The sequence below is a fragment of the Myxine glutinosa genome, chromosome 4 (genome assembly GCF_964187855.1).
Source record: "Myxine glutinosa chromosome 4, kmMyxGlut1.1, whole genome shotgun sequence".
In the NCBI taxonomy this organism is placed as follows: Eukaryota; Metazoa; Chordata; class Myxini; order Myxiniformes; family Myxinidae; genus Myxine; species Myxine glutinosa.
This window is the reverse complement of record NC_136264.1, coordinates 102,195,332-102,219,875: the sequence shown is the minus strand read 5'-3', so window position 1 is coordinate 102,219,875 and position 24,544 is coordinate 102,195,332. Positions and strand designations below refer to the sequence as shown.

Here is a 24,544-nt window from a genome sequence, read left to right as displayed (position 1 = left end):
GGATGATGAAGCCACAACAATATAAGCTTATCTCTCGCATGGTCCACACCTCCATCTGATGCGTTTTCTCATACCTACCCATGAACTTTTGTAATTTTGCAAAACTTTTTGTCTGCCTGTTGCTTTATTCACTCCAGTCTTGTTTGTGTCCAAATATTGCGTGCCTGCTTCTCTCCGTCCTGTCCTCTCTCCACTATAATCTAACTCTGCCATGATCTTTGTATCTACAAAAATAAAAAGCAGTGTGTGTGTGTGTGTGTGTGTGTGTGTGTGTGTGTGTGTGTGTGTGTGTGTCTTCTCTACAACTCCAAAAGCATGAAACCTAGCGGCCCTAAACTTCATATGCATACTAATCAAAGGCCAAGGTTAGTGTATGAATGAAAACTGGGTGTTTGGGTGTGTTAAACACCTCATTTGAAGATTGGTTTTGAAGATTTCATCGCTTAAACTAGAAACAGGCTTACCTTTGGTCAGCCTGCATTCAGCCCGGGGTCTTAATTCCGCCATTTTGTCCGCTCACCTCAAATATACCTTGCCTTGGAACAGGCCCGTTTCTGTATGATAAATCTTCATATCTATAAATAGTAATATCGCTGATCTTCATACCTATGAATCGCAATGCTTATAAACTGTATAAGCTTATAAACGCAATGCTTAAATTCCTGTATCCATCGCAATGCTTATAAATGCCAGTATTCGTGCCTTTATTTAATTAACGCACAGGTTTTACATCTAACATGCAATAAGCTAAATAATCTCCTCACCTGAATCAAATTTAAAAAAATTAACTGCGGAATTGACCTTAGCAGCAGTTCAGACTCCTAAAAAGTGTTTCTTTGTCCCATTTGGAGATTGTTTGTCATTCCAGGAATCTCAACTTTCATTGGAAGTGCTTGCTTGAGTGCTTAATCCGCTTGGCAAGCACTCTACAAGTAGCTTGGTAATGGAACACCCAGCTGTTCACCATTCTCTTACCTTTCATTTGCTTTATTTGACTTTTGACTTTGATGATTATAAATTACTTTGATGCTCAACTTTGAGTGCTATTCTTACGTCCATGATGTTATGGCCCGTTTCACTTTACCCATTTCCCTATTAAAAGTGTGGATTGTACTATTACTAAAAAGGGGGAGTTGTTGATTGTACCATTCCAAAAAAAGGGGGGAGTTGCTTATCAAACCTCAATACTGCACTGCACTACATTATTACTTGCAAAATGATCATATATGCCACTAGGGTGGGACTCCGTAGGTGGGGTGTGGTGGGAGGAGGGAGGGGAAGGTGTGGGGTCAGAGTCCAGAGGTGGGCTGGGAGGAGGAAGGAGTGGGGGTGAAAGTCCAGAGGGGGTGGGGTGTGAGGAGGTGGGGGGGAAGGGAAGGGGTGGAGTGGGAGTCCAGGGGGAGGTGGGGTGGGAAGACGGAGGGAAAGGGTGGAGAAGGGCTGGCGTGGGAGGGGGGAGGGATGCAGACTATGCCGGGTACGTTTCCTTTCACTACCTCTCCTTCCTTGCCCCCTCCTCCTTCCCCCATCCTCCTCACTCCCTCCACTCTCTGCCCCACCTCTCTCCACTACACCGACTCTCTCCCCTACCTCTCCTTGCAACCCCTCCACTCCCTCCCCCCTCTCTCTCATCCCTTTCTTAATATTCCCGTCATTAAACGACCCTGCATTCCTGGGTATCTATTTGCTAGTCTAAAATATATTTAGCTTTCCAAGCTGGTACGCTGGGACTGTCTAGAATGTGTTCATGTGGATTTGATAGGCAGAAGTCCAACTACCAAAGGGAAACATGCTATTGGGAGAAACTTTCTAAAAACACTATTTTCTAACCTTCATATACCCTCAAGGGGTTTCCTTACACATTTGGGGTACAAGGTATTCACTTGAATTTGAAGCTCCATTAAAAATGCCTGCAGCTTGAAAGGCAAAAGGCCAAGTAGGGCATTTAACACAAATACAAATCAGAGAGACATGGTTTGAAAGTGATCAGGTTTCATAAACCAAACAGATTTAAATTATTTACATCAAAAGAACACGACCATCAGTCAAATGTGTTACAAATCTGTTTTTGAAGTTTTAGGAAAATAAAACAACCTTTAGATACACATGCACATACTCCCGACAACAACATCATAAATAATCCATCCTCACAGGTATCAATTATTGAAAAGGAATCTATTCATTAATATGTTCCTCTGCAAGTGCTGGTTACATGTTTCCTCTAACAATGTGAGTATGTTATATTAGGAACTCACACAGACTAATTGGTCGTTGTTTACTGGTTATTGACCCGCTATGTACAATCACAATCTACCCAGTTCCTGATTTACGTTGTTATGTCACGGAAGGATAACTGCATAATTTTTGGACCTTTCAACCTTTCAACATTAACAGCCCTTTTGGGCTAAACATGTTATACTTACCTTCTGTTTATATTATTACACCCAACTGCAACCCCACCTCCTGGCTGGAGCGCATCAAGGCAGAGACAATGTGCTCGTGTGGCACACGGCCATTGGTGCTCACAAATCATGCAGCTTTAGCTGATATGGGATGCTATCTGTACCTTGCTGCTTTACCATGCCAAGAGGTGTATTCATAATTTAACCGACTTGGTTACATCGTCACAGGTAAACAGTCGTTTGGTATGTCATACTGATGAGCCCGAAATGAGAGCAAAACCATGGTCAACTGTGTTGTGAGTGTACCAAATAGTGCAACACATGAAACCCAAAGAAAAAAACATCACATAATGGACAAAGCTTCCAGTTACAAACCGCCAAAAACGTCTGACGCACCCTAAAGGTTTGTAATTTGAGACGGCCATGTTCCTGAGTGCAGCGACCAAGCAGGCATGCGAAGTGAGTGCATACCGCATACCGGGAATGAACATGCTGCTCCGACTTTGGTGTTGTCTTGCTTTTCAACACTTAATCATGCGGATACATCACATAGAGACAGAATGGGAAACAACCATAACGAGACAAAAGTCTGAACGGGTTATGTTAGCATCATTGGGGGATTAGGGATTTATCAATATAATTGAGAGATACATCAGTGCATGAAGGGTGCTGGGTCGACACAATGCATGTGGGCACAAGCTGGACACGACCCTTGGAGTTATAGGGGTGAGATAACATTTGTCTGTTATTTTGAGGGCTTTTAAAGGGAAAAACTTATTTATCGACTGCACAGTGTGTGTAAGGCGAGATGAGAACAACTGATCTGGCTTCAACAGTTTATTGAGCATTGCAGGTGGAGATGGATGAAAAACCTTAAAGACACAATGAAAACTGTCAGGATGCAATCGTTGACAATTTAGGAACTTACAAACTTCAGGGCAATACTTACATGTATTCAATGATAAACTCCGTTACCATTACCGTTACAATTTACTACAGTTGAAGAGTAAATACTTTACCAATGCAATATACGAGCAATTGAACAATTCCGATCAACTATCTGGTCTCATTAATTCAGGTGTTAACTAATAAAAATATTATCGTTAACCATTAAAGACATAGTTAATAACAATTCAACATTCCAATTTCACTAATGACTACAATTATTCAGTTGTTGACCAGGAATAATATTACCATAAATCAACCGGTAACCAATAGTAAAATTGTTCTCTAATAAATGTACAATACATATAGTAAGTACTTCTTGTTATTAATGAATATAACTGAATGTATCAGTTAAAATAACAAGATCCAGAACAAGATGGATACAATATGGATACCCTGAGCATTTGAAGTGTGGTGCTGCACACACAACTTGCTTGCCAAAGAGGTAGGCCACAACGCGTTTGATAAAACCAAAAGAGTCTTTATTACGAAAGCTCGAACTGCAGCACTGAGCGGGCTCGTCGCTCGAGCTTAGAGCCCGCATATATGTGCCGAGGCCACGCCTAGCCCCGGGTGTGGCCGCTCGGTCGAAGGGCGGGGCATGTACCATCGGTCCCCGCCTGGGCGCTCCCGCCACCCACTGGTGCGCGGAATTATTACCCCTTGTGCCCGCCACACATTCGTATTTTCATTGAACATTACAGCCATAACAGACGAAAGTCAATTAAAACAAACATACATTATGCCGTAGCGTGATCAATGCAACACTCACCTCCGGTGACAGCTACACGGACATGTAATGGTAGAGATAACGGACGAGTCCCAATGTCCACGACTCATCAGCCATCGACGGCATGGCTCGCATCAAGATGGCGGAACCTGTGACGATGAGGATCATGGGAGTTTAAAAGTTTTTGCTCTAAATGCATTATAAGTATTTTACTTATCACAGTCATCTCAAAAGGATCATCCGAATATTCTCACGTAACAACTTTTTTTTTTTAAACGGAAACATTTGTTCAACCAATCAACTCCGTGAACCGATAATTCACGGAAGTCGCCGACCGGCACAATGTCAATAACCGAGAATCGTCGATAATTCAAAGAAGAACAGTAATGAACGGCTGAGGTCGGGTTACATCAATATCTACTTTATGAATGCAGATCGACAGTGTGGGAAGGAACGAGGGGGAGGAGCGAAGGAAGAGAGCAGCAGCAGGAGGAAGGAAGATGGTGGAGTGATGTGCTGTGGCTGACAGCTGACAGCTGATATTTAATAGTAGAAGCACCACGGCCATTCCATACGGGAGCCACCAGGTGGGGAGGGGTGGGTTACGTTGTTAACTTTATGATTGTTAATACCATAGCAGAGTACCCACCCTATTGGTGATCTTGTTCCAAGCATGCAACATGTTCTCACTGACAAATTCCTTTATTTGGGCGGTGTATGGGCAATAGGCCGCTGCCTCGATCGCTCCTGAAGATAAAATTAACCCGAACTAGCAACGGTACCCGCCCTATGGGCGGGGCTTCAATTGGGAGGCCCAAATGAAAAGGCAAAATATCAGAAATTGAAGGCTTTTTTTATTTTAAACGATTCATAAAAACATCCGTTAAATCATATCACACGCAAATCATCAAATCACAGTGATGTGGTTTTTTAAAATTGAAATTCTGAAAATACTGTTTAGATTTTGATGATTTGCGTGTGATATTTAACGGATGTTAAAATAAATCGCGCCTCCCAATTGAAGCCCTGCCCCGCCCTTAAGGTGGGTTTTCACGGGACTCGCGAAGGATGCGAATGTCGAAAAAATGGCAAAGTCCAACATTCGGAGAAGTTTTTCTCCGAATGTGTCGCGACAATGGAGCCGTAAACCATTCTTGCGCAGTTTGTGCGCAGTTCTCACAACGTATGGGCGAATGTCGTGTGTAGCGTTGCCGAACTATGGCCAGTCCACATACACGAAGAACACACGACTAAAATGCGAACAACACGAATGTTGGACGAATCTCGGGCAACATTCGTGCGGACATTTTGCGCATATTTCGCGAATAATGAACGTCGTGCGACATTCATGCGAAATTTGTACATATGTCGCGCGATTATCTTGCGACCGGCGATCCGACCGACACTTGGGCAGTATATAAATGCCTTGAAATGTATTGCCAGCAGTTCTTGCCCATAGGTCAGTAACAGAAGATGGACCAGCAAGCTCTGAAACCTGTCCTGTCCATTGATGAAGAGGAAGCTTTTGATATTGAAGAGGAAGCTCTGCTGCTTGTTGCTGTAGGACTGTGTTTGAAGCGCAAGTGTGAAGAAGAGGAAGGAAAAGCACCAGAGAAAAAGAGAAACGGCATGTTTCCACGTGAGTTGATAGCTGTCTTGAGTTGATCGGTCTCTTCGTGAATAGTTCGCTGTCTAGTCGCAGTATGAAGTCAGACACCTCGGCCATGCACTTTATATAGGCCAGACGTCACGTGGTGCGGATTTGCCGCCAAACGTTCGTGAGAACTTCGCACGAAGAAGTACGCGAACAGTTCGTGAATAGGTCGAGAAATGATCGGAAGAACTTCGCTGCTTTCGCGAGACATGCGCGAGACATTATCCAAACTGTCGGGATCTGTTTGGGGTTTAACGAAGATTTTGCGAACATCACGCACGTCGTGAGTAGGTCGTGCGCATATGACGAAGCTTTTTAGACATTTTTGAGAGCAAATCACGACCCGGGATGCTGGAAACGTTCGCTATAAATTTCAAACATTTTTGAAATACCCGCCGAACAAAAAACGACTCCTGCGAACAATTGACGACGCTTCTGAACCCCCGCGCATGTTTGGCGAACTTTTGGAGCCTAAAATACGAATGTTGGACTTTGCCATTTTTTCGACATTTGCATCCTTCGCGAGTCCCGTGAAAACCCACCTTTAGGGCAGGTACCGTTGCTCATCAATCATCATATATAATGGTGATACAACAATTTTTACGGCTTTGCTTTGAAGAACGGGAATGAAGGGGGAGGAGCGTGTTAATATGTCTGGTTGAAGGCTTTGGGTGGTGAGAGGGCTTGAAGCCAGATTTTAATCTTACAGCCGCCATATTGGTGCTCGCCGTCACTGCGATGCCAAGCGAAAGACGCCTCAGAGCTGTCACATTCACAATCGCTATGTCGTATGTACTCCCGATACGTGTACCAAATTCCCGATACATGTAACTGTACCAATAAACAGTTAAAAGGATTTCGAGCCGATAGCTGTTACGGCCTTGGCGAGATCGATGGAGACAGCGATGTGTTAGCGTATTCACCGCCCAAATAGCTATGTGGAATTCTCTCATGTAGAGATTAAATGTCGTTTGAACTTTGGCCGAGGTCTTTATTTACTTTTAATGATGTTTATATACGAATGATGTTTATATTGGTTTTGGGTCGTCCTTTCCGCATATCACGTGGGATTGTGAGTTGGCGAGACGGCCGTGATGGCGGGGAGCGAGGGGGTTGGCATTCTCTCAAGCAGGGATTCAACCCGTGGCCTTATAAAAGGTCTTTGTCCGAGGTCACCGAGTCTAATCGGTGCAGCTGTGCAGCGATTGGTGCAGCCGTTTGTGCGGCACCCGGGAAAACAACATCGTCACAATGAAAACATCGTTACAATGAACGTTATGCGAACGCGAATGTTATGCGGGAGTCCAAACCTGAGAATGCTGGAGACCAAAGCTGAAATTTGGAAAACTAAATAGCCTATTTTACTCCTGGAGATCCCAGGATTATCCACCCAAAATATCGTTGGGATCGGTTCAGCAGTTTTTACAGTACCTTCAAATGGACAGACAGACAGACAGACAGATGGACGGACATTTGGTGAATTATAGTAAGACTAGCGGGGTCACCCGTGGGAATCCCACGGGCATGGATGTGTGTGACATTTCGACATATTGAGTTATATGCTGCACATTCATTTTTACAAAATGGTTACTGGCAAGTCATCAGATCCAGAAATGGTGTGATGAACACAATTTATTTATTTCACATAATATGTGACCCCTCACTCCTCTCCACCTGACACTCTCCTGCCTCCACCTGACACTCTCCTGTCTCCACCTGACACTCTCCTCTCTCCACCCAGCACTCCTCTCCTCTCCAAACCCTCACATCCCTCTCCTTTCCAATCCCTCACCTCTCCAATCCCTCACACTCCTCTCCTCTCCAATCCTTCACACGCCTCTCCAATCGCGCCTCACACTCCTCTCCAATCGTGCCTCACACTCCTCTCCAATCGCGCCTCACACTCCTCTCCAATCGTGCCTCACACTCCTCTCCAATCGTGCCTCACACTCCCCTCCAATCACTCCTCTCCAATCGTGCCTCACACTCCTCTCCAATCGCGCCTCACACTCCTCTCCAATCATGCCTCACACTCCTCTCCAATCGCGCCTCACAATCCTCTCCAATCGCGCCTCACTCGCCTCTCCAATCGGCTTTCCCCGTCTCGTTTCTCTCCTTTTTCGCCCGTCTCGTTCTTTTTCTTGCTCCAAATCGGCCCGTCGGAATCGGAAATCGGCCCGTCTCGCCCGTCGGCCCGTCGGAATCGGAAATCGGCCCGTCTTGCTTTTGTGCTTGTGCGTAAATAAATTGTGTTCATGACACCATTTCTGGTGTTGGGCTAGCGGCTAGGGTGCCGGCTTAGGATCCTGGGTTCGAATCTCGGTCGATCGCCGAATTAATGCCAGGGGGGTTGACTCAGCCTGTCATCCTTCCGAGGTCGGCTAATTGAGTACCAGTTCACTGGTAATTCCCTGTTTGTCGTTGAAGGCGGCAAAAAGGGTTGGCGTCAGGAAGGGCATCCGGCCGTAAAACATTGCTTCAAAAAGGGGACAAAAAAACAACAACTACCACGGTCCCCGAAAAGGCAAACCCCCGCTTTGCGGGGAAAAATGGCCTCTAAACGGTGGTTTTTACACCATTTCTGGATCTGATGACTTGCCAGTAACCATTTTGTAAAAATGAATGTGCAGCATCTAACTCAATATGTCGAAATGTCACACACATCCATGCCCGAGGGATTCCCACGGGTAACCCCGCAAGTTTGCATTGACGTTCGTCGATGGACTCGTTCTCCCGTCTCATTCGTTTTCTGGCTGCATCCTGTTCAAGTCTGCATTGACGTTCGACGACGGACTCGTTCGCCCTTCTCATTCGTTTTCTTGCTGCATCCTGTTCAGGGCTGCGTTCTTCATCCATTTTGGAAATGGAAGTTTCCACGCACCGCATGAATTGTCACGATCCTCAATAGGAAGTGTCTCATAATTATCAAATGACAAATGGCAAGTAAATTACATTGTGAAAATTTAATATTTCAAATAGACCTATTTAAAGTGTATGCGCAAATAACTAATAAATAAAAAAACGAAGAAATATGTCTCGGTAATTTCCTGAACTCGGTAATTTCTCGGTAATTTTACTTCCGGCTAAAAATGTTGAATGAAATAAAAACGAAGAAATATATGTCGTTTTGTGACGACTGTCATCAAAGGTAAACGGTGAATTCACTCGGTTTATTCGGTTCGGCTCGGTTTAAAGAAAAAGCGATAATGTCGAAATGTTGACGTCTGTGTCATGTTGGGCGGTGTATGATACTTGTTGGCTGTTGGGCGGTGATATGGTGTATTTTTTAAAATATATCTCTGCGTTTTCCCGCGTTGCTGACACCGAGTCTAAAACCATGATGGTGAGTTATATTGGAGATAAAGGCGTGAGAGAGACTCAATGGCCTTGAAGTTACAGGCATTTGAGAATTCATTTCGTTCTATAAACGGCAACTTTCATCGGATTTTCTTCTCGTTTTTTTTCAACCGAGTCTAAAACTATGTTAGCGACTGTGAAAAATGAAATGATATATCGAATTTAAAATAGATATCGACACATTGCCGTCGGTGTCATGTTGGGCGGTGTATGATACACCATGACGCGATTTTAAAAAATATATCTCTGCATTTTCCCGCGTGTGTGGAATGTTTGTGGAAAATTAAAGATTTCAAATAAACCTATTTAAAGTGTATGCGCACATAACTAATAAAAAAAACGAAGAAATATCTCTCGGCAATTTCCTGAAACATATTTTACTTCCGGCTAATATGTTGAATGAAATAAAAACGAAGAAATATATGTCGGCATCATTGTTGACGTTTTTGTGACGACTATCATCAAACGAAATAGTAATATATCATAACGGAAAAGCAAAAGCGAATTTTTAATATATATCGACACATTGCCGGCGGTGTCATGTTGGGCGGTGTATGATACACCATGACGCGATTTTAAAAAATATATCTCTGCATTTTCCCGCGTGTGTGGATTGTTCTCAATTATTGCTGACACCGAGTCTAAAAGTAAAACCATCGATAAAAATGAAATCATATGGTGAGTTAGATTGGAGATAAAGGCGTGAGAGAGACTCAATGGCCTTGAAGTTACAGGCCTTTGAGAATTCATTTCGTTCTATAAACGGCAACTTTCATCGGATTTTCTTCCCGTTTTTTTTCAACCGAGTCTAAAACTATGTTAGCGACTGTGAAAAATGAAATGATTTATCGAATTTGATTTGAAATAAAACTGGGGGAGAGCAAGACACCACGGGCCTACAAAACAGGACTCAAAGCTATGCGAGTTAATAAAATGGTGGATATTTGTTTATAGCCACTCCCAGAATGGGTGGAGCTATGGGTGGAGCTACTCTGCAAACCGAGTAAGCCACACCCCGGACAGACACCCAACAGATAGACAGACAGACAGACAGAATCATCTACGGCTATTATAATATAGATTACGTATACGAAGCGAAAACATGTGTACAGCTGATGTGCATATATGAAACATTTTGCGTGTATCACACATATATATATATAGCTATCTCACAAACTACTTCATCAAATATATAAAGCTTTTATTTAGTGCACATAGGGTGTGCCTGAGTAGTTGCAATATTATACAATACATACTGTATCGAAAATGTATATAAACCAGACTCAGTGGCATAATGGTTCAGGTATCCACTCTGAGTATGGCAGGTCGGTGTTTCAAACCCCAGCTGAGTCATACTCCACCAAATAACAACCAGGGAAAATTAATTTAATGATAACTATAAACAATGAGGTAAAGAAAGAGGTAAAACTAGAACGCCACTCAGTAGAGCGCATACTCCCGCCGTGGGTCAAATTGGAATAGTACGATTTCACAAAAGTTTGAGGGAGTAGTTCAGGGACAACACAAGACAGACACTGCACAGATATATATTTAGAATATATAGAAGATAATGTTAAAAAAAAAAAACAAGGCAATTTCACTTACATTTTCGGATTCAGCGTTCAATTCTATATAAGTGAGTGTATTTTGAGGCATGTGTGACTTCAAATAAAATTGTAAGCCAGGAAAAAACGTTCGTTTCATTCCTTAGGGATACAACATGTAAAACTGGCCCAAACGTCAAAACAAAACTCGCTCATTTTAAGTCGTACAAGCTAATGCGACCACTCATTCTTCTGGGAAGAATCCCGTGCACATGCTTGTCACACTTATAACTCAGCTAAGTCTTTATAAGTTCATCAAATACTGACACCGCGATTGACATTCGCTGAGGTAAATGTTGATATCTCTTCTGAGGTAAAAACAACAACAACAAAAACAACAGTTTTAAAGCATTATACGGATCAAACGATACATTTTATGAAACGGGGATACCGAATACACACTTTGGTGGTTTTAAAATGACAGAATATGTCTTTATTAGAAAGAAAAAAAAAGAACCTTGAAGACGACGCTGCTAACAAAATACACCGCTCTAATGCATAACCATGAGTTTAAACTACATTTACAACAAATATGAAAACTATTTTCATATCACAATGTTAAATATAGAATATATAGAAGATAATGTTTAAAAAAAATGAGCCCTATCTTCCAATGGTAAACAAGCCTTCAAAAAATTCCTGGATCCGGAATAATATCCTGAGCTTCACCAAAAACTAATCAATTCTTCCTTATCCCAAGGGCAATCATCCCATCAACTTTCATCCAAATCCGTTTTGAACTTTTCCAGATATCTTGTTCACAAACACACACACACACACACGGACACGATCGAATGCATTACTCCCTGGCGGGAGTAATAAATCATATAAAATTGAAGGCGCCTCTCCGGTCACAAGCACAAACGGGGCGAGGGACAAAACCGGGAGACTTGTCTCTGGTGGCAGCAGGGGATAGGCAGGACGATGAGGAGACAGCAGGCAGACAAAAAGACGAGGAGTAGACAAGCAGGACAATCAACAGGCAAGGGGGGAAGATGACAACAGTACCAGGACCAAGGCAGGCAGGCAGGATAACCTCCTTAAAGCTCTCCTTATTAATTAGCCTCAGAACTCCACAGTTCTCACAAAAACGCAAGCTCCTCAGCACACTGTCAATTCTCCTCACTGAACCGCGAGCTCTTCGGCACCTGTTCCCGCTCCTCCTGGCTCCTCCCCCTTCTCCTCAGATCTCTCACAATCTCTGCCCACCTTTATCAGCTCCTCCCTCTTCTCCTCAGACAACAACAACAACATGCATTTTAAGGCCATTTTCCCTGCTAGAGCGGGGGTTAGCCTTGCGGTCCCCATGACAATCTTCTCCATTTTGCCCTATTTTCTGCATCTCTCCTTGTTAACCCCCTTGCCCGCATTTCTTCTTCCACCATCTTTAGCCAAGTCTTTCTCGGTCTTCCCCGTCCTCTACTTCCTTCTACATTAACTTCCATCACTCTTCTCAACTAGTCACTTTCATCCTTCCTCAACACATGACCAAACCATCTCAACCTGTTCCTCTTCACAGCATCAATCACAGGCTCTATTCCCATCATCTTTCGCAATTCATCATTTGTCTTCCTCTCTCTCAACGATACTCCGCACATCCATCGAACCATTCGCATTTCCACCCTTTCCAGCCTTCGTTGCTGCTCTACGTTCATTACCCATGTCTCGCTCCCATAAATCATAACACTTCTCACACATGCAGCATACACCTTTCCCTTCAGCTTCAGCGACACTCTCCTCCTCATGAGCACGCCACTCAGTTCCCGAAACTTCTTCCATGCACATCTCACTCTAGCAACCGTTGCCGAGTCTGATCCACCTTCTCCATTCAGCATGTCTCCGAGGTAGCAAAATGTTTTCACACCTTCCAGCTTCACGCCGTCTCCAAGATCCAACTCAACATTTCCTCCATCTGCAGCTCCCTCTGTGCACACCTTACATTTGAATGTAGCTGCCACACTGGTAAATGACCCTCTCAGACCACTACATTTTTGATGAACCCACTCAGCGCACATTGTACATTGAATGGAGTTCACTCCAACACCCTTCCTGCACACAGCACATGGCCACTTCCCAATTCTTTCCACCTCACCACATGCTTTACCACTTGCCATCACCTTCGTCTTTCCGATATTCACCTTCAGACCTTTTGTCTCCATACATTCCTTCCACTTGTTCATCTTTTCCTTCAGTCCATCCATACTTTCCGCAATCAACACCAGATCATCTGCATACAACAACTCCCACGGTAAACCCTCCTTTACGTTCTGAGCCAGCACCTCCATCACAGCTATAAATAGTGGTGGACTTAGTACCGACCCCTGATGCACTCCCACCTTCACCTCAAACTCACCACTGTTCCCGTCCTTCGTCCTTACAGCTGTGCGCGCTCTTTTGTACATTGCCATCACTACTCTGATCAACCATTCCTCCACTCCTAACTTCCTCAATGCCCATGTCAATACTTTGCGTGGAACCCTATCGAATGCTTTCTCCAGATCAACAAACCCAAAAAACAACTTCTTCCTCTTATCCATGTACTTCTGCAACTGCCTCACAATGAAAAGCGCATCTGTCGTTCCTCTTCCTGGCATAAATCCAAACTGCATTTCGTCGATCTTCACTTTCTTCCTTATCCTCCTCTCCAACACCCTTTCCAATACCTTCATTCCATGCTCCAATAACTTTATCGCTCGGTACGAGCCACACTCCAGAGGGTCACCTTTCCCCTTGTATAGAGGGACGAGGGTACTCAGTTCCCAATCCACTGGAATGCGGCCTTCTTTCACCACCAGATTACAGATCTCTGTCATTCTCTTCACACCCCAACTTCCTGCTGCCTTCAACATATCTCCCACAACTCCCGTCGGCCCTCCCGCTTTTCCACTCTTCATTGCTTTTATTGCTTCCTCAACTTCCTTCTCAGTTATCTTCTCTGCCGGTCCTAAAACTGGGTTACTCTCTATGTTGCCATCCCATTCATTCTCTGTATTCAACAGCATTTCCATATATCTTTTCCATCTTCCTTTAATTCCATCTGTGTCGACAACGATTTGTCCCACTTCATGCTTCAAGCAACTCACCCCCATCACATCACACCTCTCTTTCGCTATGTGCTTTGCAATCCTGAATACTGCTTTCTGACCCTCTTCCGAATCCAAGCGTTCTCCGAACATTTTCCTACATGCCTCCTGCGCCTTTGCTACCTCTTTCTTTGCAGCCTTCTTGGCTGCCTTTTAACTTTCATGCTCTGCTGTTTCTGCTCCCGTACCCTTCGCCTTCTGCCACTCCTTGAACTTCTTCCTCTTCTCGTCAATCCTCTTTCCAACTTCATCATCCCACCACCATGTTTCCGAGTGCCTCGGTGGTCCTTTTGTCCATCCACATACCTCACCAACGGCTCCCAACAGACTATCTTTCATTGACAGCCAACCACGTTCAAGCTCAACCACATCATCCTCTACCCTACTCAGCCTCTCTTTTAATGCCTCCCTTACTGTCACCTGTTTCAACCTCCACACCTTCATTCTCGGTTGGTACTTCACCCGCCGAGCTCTCCTCGCACCTTTCACCCTTATGTCGCAGACAACCAAGTGGTGCTGTGAAACAGCCTCCTCCCCCGGGATCACCTTTGTGTCCCGGAGGTGCCCCCTATCTCGCCTACGCACCATCAGGTAGTCAACGGTTGTCGTCGACCCACCTGACGTGTATGTAACAAGCTTATTGTCCTCTTTCTGGAACTGAGTATTACAAATCAACAAATCAGCTCCATCAGCAAACTCCAAAATCCTTTCACCTTCTCCATTTCTCACCATTATCCGTAACCCCCATGAACTCCCTCAAAACCATCCATACTCCTTCCCACATGTCCATTCAGGTCTCCTCCCACACAACAACTTCCTCATCTTTCACGTTTTCCATCAGCTTCTCTATCGCACACCAGAACTTGTCCTTCTCTTCATCACTTCGACCAACCTGCGAGCATGTCCCGAGATGACGTTCACCAAGAGCTTTCAATCAGCATTTGCACCATCATCAACCTATCACTCACTCTAGTCACACTCACCACACTGTCTACAAACTCCTCAGAAAACAGGACACCACACCATTCACGCCCTCCGGGCACCCTTGCCACACAAACTTGTATTTCTGTCCCTGCCTACCCTTCACCATTCTCACACCACTTCCCCTTCCATCTCGTCTCTTGCACACAACATATGTCCACTCTTCTTCTGACCACTACTTCCACCACTTCTCCTGATCTCCCTGTCATTGTCCCTACATTCCCTACATTGTCATTGTCCCTACATTCTCCTCAGAGCTAACGCAAATTCTCTTGCGCCTTATTGACAGCTCCTCCCTTGTCTCCTTGACAACCCACCTCCCCTACAGGCATTGGGCTCCACCCCCTTTCAGGGGACGATCATAGCTCCATTCCTCCCCCCCCTCCCCCTTCTGCTTGCCTGGCAGAATCCCATAGCTTTCTGCTTTGTTCTTCTGGGCCTGTGCAAACTCTGTTCTACAGAGATGTCACCTGGCAAGCCTGGTGGATGTTTACAGTAGGCTTATGCACATTTCCTTAACTTCAATCCCTCTCTACCTTATCACCAAGATCACACTCTGTATCGTGCACTTTTCAAACACAATCCTTAAGGTAACAGTTCCCTATATTCTTACATCGAGATTTGCTTCCTACTCGCTTCCTACTCGAACGTGGTCCATGCTATTCTATACAGTTATATCTCTTCTACCCCCCATAAACGTAACAATATATCTATATATATATATATATATATATGTATACTAGCTTGGCTCGGCTCGCTACGCTCGCCTCACCGCACGTCGTTACTGAGGAACGGGCTTATTTTAGCTGAGGATAATGACTGTACCTGAGTTGCTGTGCTGTCATGATTTACACCAATCATAATACAAACAATTATTTTGCACAAATTTATTTATGGTGTTTGTGATATTATATTTTAATAAGCAATTCAGGTTGAAAAAATATATAAAATTCAAAAAAGAACCCCTTAGCACATACATACGGGAGGGGTAGGTGCAGACTGGAAGTTTGGGATGATTACACCTCACCACCACGTAATTCAAAACACCTCACCACCAAGTAATTCAGAACACCTCACCACCACGTAATTCAAAACACCTCACCACCACGTAATTCAAAACACCTCACCACCACATAATTTAAAACACATCACCACCAAGTAATTTAAAACACCTCACCCCCACATAATTTAAAACACCTCACCACCACGTAATTTAAAACACCTCACCCCCATCAAATTTAAAACACCTCACCGCCACATAATCCAAAACACCTTACCACCATGTAATTCAAACACCTTACCACCATGTAAATCAAAACACCTCACCACCACATAATTCAAAACACCTCACCACCACATAATTTAAAACACCTCACCACCACATAAATTCAAAACACCTTACCACCATGTAATTCAAACACCTTACCACCATGTAATTTAAAAAACCTCACCACCAACTAATTAAAAACACCTCACCACCACGTAATTCCAAACACCTCACCACCACATAATTTAAAACACCTCACCCCCATGTAATTTAAAACACCTCACCCCCACGTCATTTAAAAACATCTCACCACCGCATAATTCAAAATACCTCACCACCACGTGATTCAAAACCACCACCACGTTATTAAAAACAACCACAGAAACAAAAGTTTCAGGGAGTAGTTCAGTGACAACAGACACTGCCCAGATATGTAGATATATAGATAAATGACTGAACCTGAGTTGCTGTTTTGTCATGGTTTACACCAACCATAATTCAAACAATCATAATGCACAAATGTTTATGTTTACAAATGTTTACAAATGTTTTATAAATTGTTTATAAAATGTGATATCACGTATATTACAAATACATTTGTGCATTATATATATATTTTATATATAATGCACAAATGTATTTGTAATATACGTGATATCACATTTTATAAACAATTTAAATTGAAAACTGAAGTTGAAAAAAAAAAATTCCCCCCCCAAAAAACAAAAATTGGAAATTTTTTCAAAAAAAAAATACCCTTAGGACATACCGAAGGGAGAGATAGGTGCATACCAGAGGTTTGGTATGATTTCACAAAAGTTTGAGGGAGTAGTTCAGTGACAACACAGGACAGGACAGGACAACACAGACACTGCACAGATATATATATATATATATATATATATATATATATATATATATATATTGTTGTGGTTAAGGATGTTATATTTGCCGAGCGGAGGCCCCGCGACCTAACAGTTTCCCCGATTCACCCAAACGTTGGCCCGATCGCGCCACAGCTATTCAATGTGGAAAACTCTAAAACGACCGAATGTAAAGAGGAAGAAGAAGACGTACAGAAGAGTAACGGGATTTATTATTTACACACACAAGCAAAAAGAGCAGTCACGGTTATTTACAGGGGACATGAAAAAGCAGGTGACACAGTGAAAATACTAGCTTATACAGGCTTACTTGACTACCCAGGACAGAACAAACAGAACAAACTCACGTACACGAATGGGGAGCTTGTAGGCAGGAATGGCTGGAAGGAGAGGAAAGTCCAATGGGTCCGGCAGCACGATCGGCTCGTTGGGCAGCCGCCGTCCCTTCGCGGCCCTGCTCAAAACCGCCGTCCAGGCCCCAAACGGCTGTCGAGGGTTGTTGCTGCTGTGGACTCTGCTGCTGGCGAGCAAGGTGACGAATAGCAGGCTTTGTGCTTCCCTGGACGATCTCCATGCAGCTCAGCCTTGGACCTCACAACTCAGCTCTCTCTTGGACCCCTCTCAACTCCGCTTTCCTCTGACGACCCAGCCCAGCTCTTGTCATAGCTCATCTCTCATCTCTTGGGGAACGTCCCGCGGCGGGTTATATAGGCCCCGCCCCTCAACCTTCGCGAACCTCCTTGATGTTTCTCTCCACACCCTCTCCAAGTCCAACCCCTTGTTCGTGGTTGGTTGAGTGGGGCTGACTCACTCCTCCCCTCTATGACGAGGTGGGGACCCGCCTTTCTTCCCCAACCCTGCCTCGTGGTCAATGGCGGCAATTGTTGGTTGGCAATGCGAATGGCAATTGACGAAAGGGGAAATGGAGGTTTTTGGGAATGGGAATGAAGGGAATCTATCTTTTTCACTTGGTGCAATGGAGTGTCATGTTAATGGACGACAAAGCCTTAATCTAAAACACATAATAAGGATATAAACTACTGAACAAGGGTATTATAGTGTCCTTCAATGGATGCTTTATGGAATTAACTACCGGGACGCCCTTTTAACTTTTACACAACACTGGAGGCAGGAGGGGCCAGAATCAACCAATGTTGCACAGCAATTTACCACAATTCAACACAATAAAAAAAATACAATCCTCATATCCGCAACACTGCACCCTCCTCCTCTTAGGCACGGCCCGGGCCTACAACTTTTATTTAGTGTGACACGTAGGTGTAGTTCCCTCTACTTTTAACCTGACCCTGAGTGTGACAGTTTTAAAACATAAATAAATATGTGTCACTGCTCCATTGCACCCTGCCTAACAGACTCACGCCCACAGTTAACCGAATTACGGAATGGTCTTCAAACTACACACTGACGGTGGGGAGCATTATTTACAATGACGCTACTTTATTTACAAAACGCAACCCAGGACCTGTGATTGTTCTTTCTGGGGGGGAGACAGTCTGCTCTGCATCGACGCACCATGAAGCACCCACAATGCACCAAAGCACCCTCAAGCACCAATCGGTGCACAGTCATCACTGTTCATGAAAATAAAAACAACAACCCCTAACCCTGCAGGTGGTCTCTTGCTCTTCGGCTCCCTCTGCTGGCTATTACTATCTTCCAGGTGTTGTCACCTTCTTTGCTGGCGGCCTATTTGGATTAATAAAATGCACCCAACGTGTCCATGTTTATTTTATTTATGGCCCACAGGGGGGCCGACTACGTGTGGTTCACCTGTGGGGCATCTGTGCCCTGTGGCCAAGGTCCGCCAGCAAAATTTCTGGCCTTCATGGCCGGTTCCAGCAGAGCGGCCACGCCCCAACCCATGGGGTCCATAAGTGGTGCTCGGCCACAAACATGTGGTCCATAATGTGGTGCATCGATGCAGACAGCTGGTTCTGGGAGTTCCGGGCGAACAATGGCGGACTCACGCACTCTCCCCTCGGTGCCCAGTGGCGCTCAGGTCCTCATGTGGGAGACAAGGGGGGAAGACAGATGAGCGAGGGGTAAGGTCACAAGGGTACACATCAATAAGGCAATGCAAGGTGAAGTGCGTACGGAGAGCGAAGTGAGAAAGCTCGTCCCTACCATACGTCACCCCCCTGTCACCTACACTACCCTTGCCCTTACCCCATATGTACAAAAATCTACACATTTACAAATTCGTCGCTACCGTCACATCTTCCCCCTATACCAAATTCGTTCCCACAATCCCTCTATCCAAAATTTGCCATCACCCAATTCATCATCAATCCTCATAAGGAGGAAGAGATGGAACATCAAAGCACAATGTCACACCCACGTCATGATGCGTCTCACATTCCAAAACATTTGCATCATAAAATAATTAAAACAACCTGGCATGGTGTGGAGGTACGTCATCCCAGGTGAGCGGATGCAGATGGTGCGAGGAGACTTCAATCCTAACTATCCTCTAAATGACATTAACACACTTTACACTACCCGGGGTCTCTCCCTGCCAATCCATTGGCCAACTTACACTATGGGTTCTAACAACCAATTCCCATTGACCAAACTGTGGTGCTTCTCAATTTGGGGTCTCACTGCCCACCTGCACACCTCCACCACTGTAGTTGCCACCCGAGCTTACCTAGCTCCTCACCCTAACCTATCTAACTGGGGAAGGCCCCTCCTGGCTCTGTCACCCCACTCGGTGCCCTCTGGCACTGGGCTACCCGGGTCCGTCCTCCGGATCCTCGGGCCCCATTCACAACAACTACCGGCTCCCAGAGCCCACCTGCGGCCTCACCTGGCCGACATCCTCCCAGTGGTGGAGTGCCCAAACCAACTACACACACTAACAGGCCACACGCCCAGCCATTTCCACAACACTAATGCACCCATCCAAACACCATTCTTTCACCCGCACCACAGATGCCAATATCCAACCACAATTTACCTATACCCTCTACCTAACACTTACACTACCCGCCCCGGGTATTCGTGATGGGGGTCCACTCTTCCCCCATTCACACCTTCGCACCATCCACTCCACTCCATAGTTTCCACCATACTCACTCCATGACCATCCATTCCAATACTCCATATATATTCCACACTCCATGTATTCCACACAACCATTCTTCATTCACCTGTTGTTGCACACCTGTGCAATCACACCTGGTGCCACCTGCACCCTCCTTCCTTCCTGGACCATTTGGTCAACACAACACCCATCACCTTCACTCACTCATACACTGCTCCACACACCTGTTCAGTTGCACACCTGTGCAATCACACCTGTTCCTTACACACTTTTCACAAAAACTTCCAATCTTCAAACACACGGCATCATCTCATCTAACTACTCCCCTCTGAAACTTGCGCTTTCCCGTCGCCCCTTACATTATTGCGCTCCCTCGTCATTATCATCCACCCTAATCTACCTGTGTCCCCACTACCGGTATCATTGTCACTACCTAACCTTAACGTTACCTAATGTCATCTTCTAGGTCCCTACACATTATCCAAACCCTCCCTCGGCGAGCTTACACTGCCATAAACCCCATAACTCTAGTGCTCCTTTGCCCCCGCACACCTGACCACCAAACACCTTGGCACACACTCGTCGTTCGCACACCTCACCAACACACCTCTTCGCGCCCCCTCCTCGGTCACCTCCTCCGTGACAATCACAGGTGTGCTCTCACTCGCACACCCAACCACGTGCCTCACTACCAACTCAAGTGTGCATTCCCACACACGCTCTACCATTCCAGGTGTGCATCCTTCCATTCCAGGTGTACATCCTCTCTCACCTGTCACAACCAACTCACGCTCCGTGTCACTCTCACTACTTTCACCACCACTCTTGACAACGCACTCACCCTTACTCTCGACAGCGCACTCTTTCCTCATGCACCTGTCCGTTACACACCTTTCTCACGCACACTCTTCCGTTACACCCTCTGTAACACTGACCACAGATGTGCATTCTCCCTCACTCTTGACAGCGCACTCTTTCCCCATGCACCCGTCCGTTACACACCTTTCTCGTGCACACTCTTGCGCACACTCTCCCGTTACATCCTCTGTAACACTCACCACAGGCGTGCATTCTCCCGTTACATCCTCTGTAACACTCCTCACTACGCGCTTCCATGTGCTCCCTCGCACACGCGCTACGACCGACTCACTCTCGACAGCACACTCACTCCTCGGCGCGCACTTTTTCCTCACACACCCCAGAGTCGGACATTCTCGCACACCTCCTCCTTCGCACACCGTACCCGTCACACACTTCACCAATGGCCTCTCACGAACACCCGGATCCAAATCAACCCCCAAGCCGACTGAAGCTTTCCTCACATCATATACATTGCCGAATATATCGCCACTCACCTTGGCACCTCGTCTCCGCACCTCCTTCGCCACCTGCAAACTCTTTATTTGGTTAGCGAGCACATCATCACGATTTGAGCACCGACCTTGTACATATTCCATCACCTCCTCCTGTATTTCTCTCTTAGTTTCTGTCCGTCTCTTCTTAATTTCACTCACCTCTTCTTCCACTTCCTCTAATTTTTCCTTCACCTCTTTTATTTCCCGGTGCGTCTCCTCAAGTTCGGCCTCTAAGGCTACCTTAACCGTTTCTATGTGCGTCCTCACCTGCCGGTCCTTCGTCTCCATTACCTCTGTCACCTCGTCCAACCTCATTGTCAGTCCCTCACGTACCATCTGACATTGCCTCTGTGTCGCTATCAAGTCATTTTTAATGTCGTTTTGTGTCGCTTTTAACCCTCCTAGTACTGCAGTGTTCCTTTGAACCTGCTCCGTTAGTTCTTTTTGTCCCTCCGTCAGCTGTTCCACCTCCTCCGTCAGGTCCTCTATTCCCCCCTGTAACCTAGCCGTTCCATTTCTCACCTCTTTCTCCATACGCTTTTCACCTCGCTTTACCTCCTCGCGTACCCCCGAGACCTCCTCACTTACACCTCGTCGTATCTCCTCTTTCATCTCCTCCCTCTCTTTTGTAGATGCCACGCTCATCTGTCCCAATTCATCCCTCTGAGCATCCAATTTTAGTTCTTTTTGTCCCTCCGTCAGCTGTTCCACCTCCTCCGTCAGGTCCTCTATTCCCCCCTGTAACCTAGCCGTTCCATTTCTCACCTCTTTCTCCATACGCTTTTCACCTCGCTTTACCTCCTCGCGTACCCCCGAGACCTCCTCACTTACACCTCGTCGTATCCCCTCTTTCATCTCCTCCCTCTCTTTTGTAGATGCCACCCTCATCTGTCCCAATTCATCCCTCTGAGCATCCAATTTGGTTTCTACCCCGATTTTCACCTCCTCTATCTGCTCTCCCATTTGTTTAATTTCTCGGGCGGATTGCTCCCCTATTTCCCGCAATTTGTCTTCCATTCTATCTTCTAGCCCCCTCAACCCATTTTTCACCCCCTCTAACTGATTCTCCTGGGCAGCCATTCTATTTTCCACCCCCGTTAACCCATTCTTTACCTCTTTTATCCCGTTGTCTAATCCCTCAAATTTAGCTTCGAGCCGTTCCCCCATTTATCCCATTTTGCCCCCCATTTCGCCCATTTGCCCCCCATTTCGCCCATTTTGCCCCCCATTTCGCCCCCCAATCGCTCACTATCAGCCCTCAATTCATCCCTTATCCGCTCACCCATTTCTCTTTGCTCTCGGGTGGACTTATCATTTTGGGCATCCATTTTTGCCATCATTTGAATCATAAAGACTCGCATGTACTCTGGCATTTCTGGCTCGGCTGCCGCGACCACGTGCGCAGCGCAATTTGGTGCTGCTACCTTCACGGGCGCGGCAAAATTTGGTGCCGCTACAACCACGTGCGCGAGGACGCCATTTTGCGCGCCTGAAACCTCCTCAACCACATTGCTAATATAATGTTCTCCTCTACTCTTTCATCCACATACATTTCCCCGAGGTCCTGGGTCGATTCTACCCCGTCTATCTCTCCCACCGACATCCCGTCGCCTTGACCAGCCATGGCGCGATTTCAAAATTCGGGTTTTGCTTTAAAACAACACAAATTTCCAGCAGCTCCAAATTTTGACCAAATGTTTTCCTAGATGTTTTTAAAAATTTGGTTCGGTCCCCGAATCTCACTCCCAGACACCAATTGTTACGGTTCGCGGTTAAGGATGTTATATTTGCCGAGCGGAGGCCCCGCGACCTAACAGTTTCCCCGATTCACCCAAACGTTGGCCCGATCGCGCCACAGCTATTCAATGTGGAAAACTCTAAAACGACCGAATGTAAAGAGGAAGAAGAAGACGTACAGAAGAGTAACGGGATTTATTATTTACACACACAAGCAAAAAGAGCAGTCACGGTTATTTACAGGGGACATGAAAAAGCAGGTGACACAGTGAAAATACTAGCTTATACAGACTTAATTGACTACCCAGGACAGAACAAACAGAACAAACTCACGTACACGAATGGGGAGCTTGTAGGCAGGAATGGCTGGAAGGAGAGGAAAGTCCAATGGGTCCGGCAGCACGATCGGCTCGTTGGGCAGCCGCCGTCCCTTCGCGGCCCTGCTCAAAACCACCGTCCAGGCCCCAAACGGCTGTCGAGGGTTGTTGCTGCTGTGGACTCTGTTGCTGGCGAGCAAGGTGACGAATAGCAGGCTTTGTGCTTCCCTGGACGATCTCCACGCAGCTCAGCCTTGGACCTCACAACTCAGCTCTCTCTTGGACCCCTCTCAACTCCGCTTTCCTCTGACGACCCAGCCCAGCTCTTGTCATAGCTCATCTCTCATCTCTTGGGGAACGTCCCGCGGCGGGTTATATAGGCCCCGCCCCTCAACCTTCGCGAACCTCCTTGATGTTTCTCTCCACACCCTCTCCAAGTCCAACCCCTTGGTCGTGGTTGGTTGAGTGGGGCTGACTCACTCCTCCCCTCTATGACGAGGTGGGGACCCGCCTTTCTTCCCCAACCCTGCCTCGTGGTCAATGGCGGCAATTGTTGGTTGGCAATGCGAATGGCAATTGACGAAAGGGGAAATGGAGGTTTTTGGGAATGGGAATGAAGGGAATCTATCTTTTTCACTTGGTGCAATGGAGTGTCATGTTAATGGACGACAAAGCCTTAATCTAAAACACATAATAAGGATATAAACTACTGAACAAGGGTATTATAGTGTCCTTCAATGGATGCTTTATGGAATTAATTACCGGGACGCCCTTTTAACTTTTACACAACACTGGAGGCAGGAGGGGCCAGAATCAACCAATGTTACACAGCAATTTACCACAATTCAACACAATAAAAAAAATACAATCCTCATATCCGCAACTATATATATATATATATATATATATATATATATATATATATATATATATATATATATATATATATATATATATATATATATATATATATATATATATATATATATATATATATATATATTGTTGCGGATATGGGATTTGGCCTCTATCCATATCCGCTTGTAAATATTCCCCTATTTCCCCAATACTTCCCAACTATCCCCAATCCCCCATTCCCTCGTCCCATTTTCTGTAAACAACACTCTGTAGAACCGACCTTCCCCTTTTTCCCCCATTAAATGT

General features: G+C 45.5%; 1 long non-coding RNA gene across 1 annotated transcript in view; it reads right to left on the bottom strand.

The window, feature by feature from the left end:
* Positions 1 to 2,051: 2,051 nt before the first annotated feature.
* LOC144891551 (uncharacterized) overlaps positions 2,052 to 24,544 on the bottom strand; it is a 58,326-nt gene continuing 35,833 nt past the window's right edge. Inside the window, exons 2-3 of the long non-coding RNA XR_013622985.1 lie at positions 4,120 to 4,226; positions 2,052 to 3,274 (exon numbers count right to left, since the gene is read on the bottom strand). This is a non-coding gene — a long non-coding RNA (uncharacterized LOC144891551). The remainder of the gene's footprint in view (positions 3,275 to 4,119; positions 4,227 to 24,544) is intronic.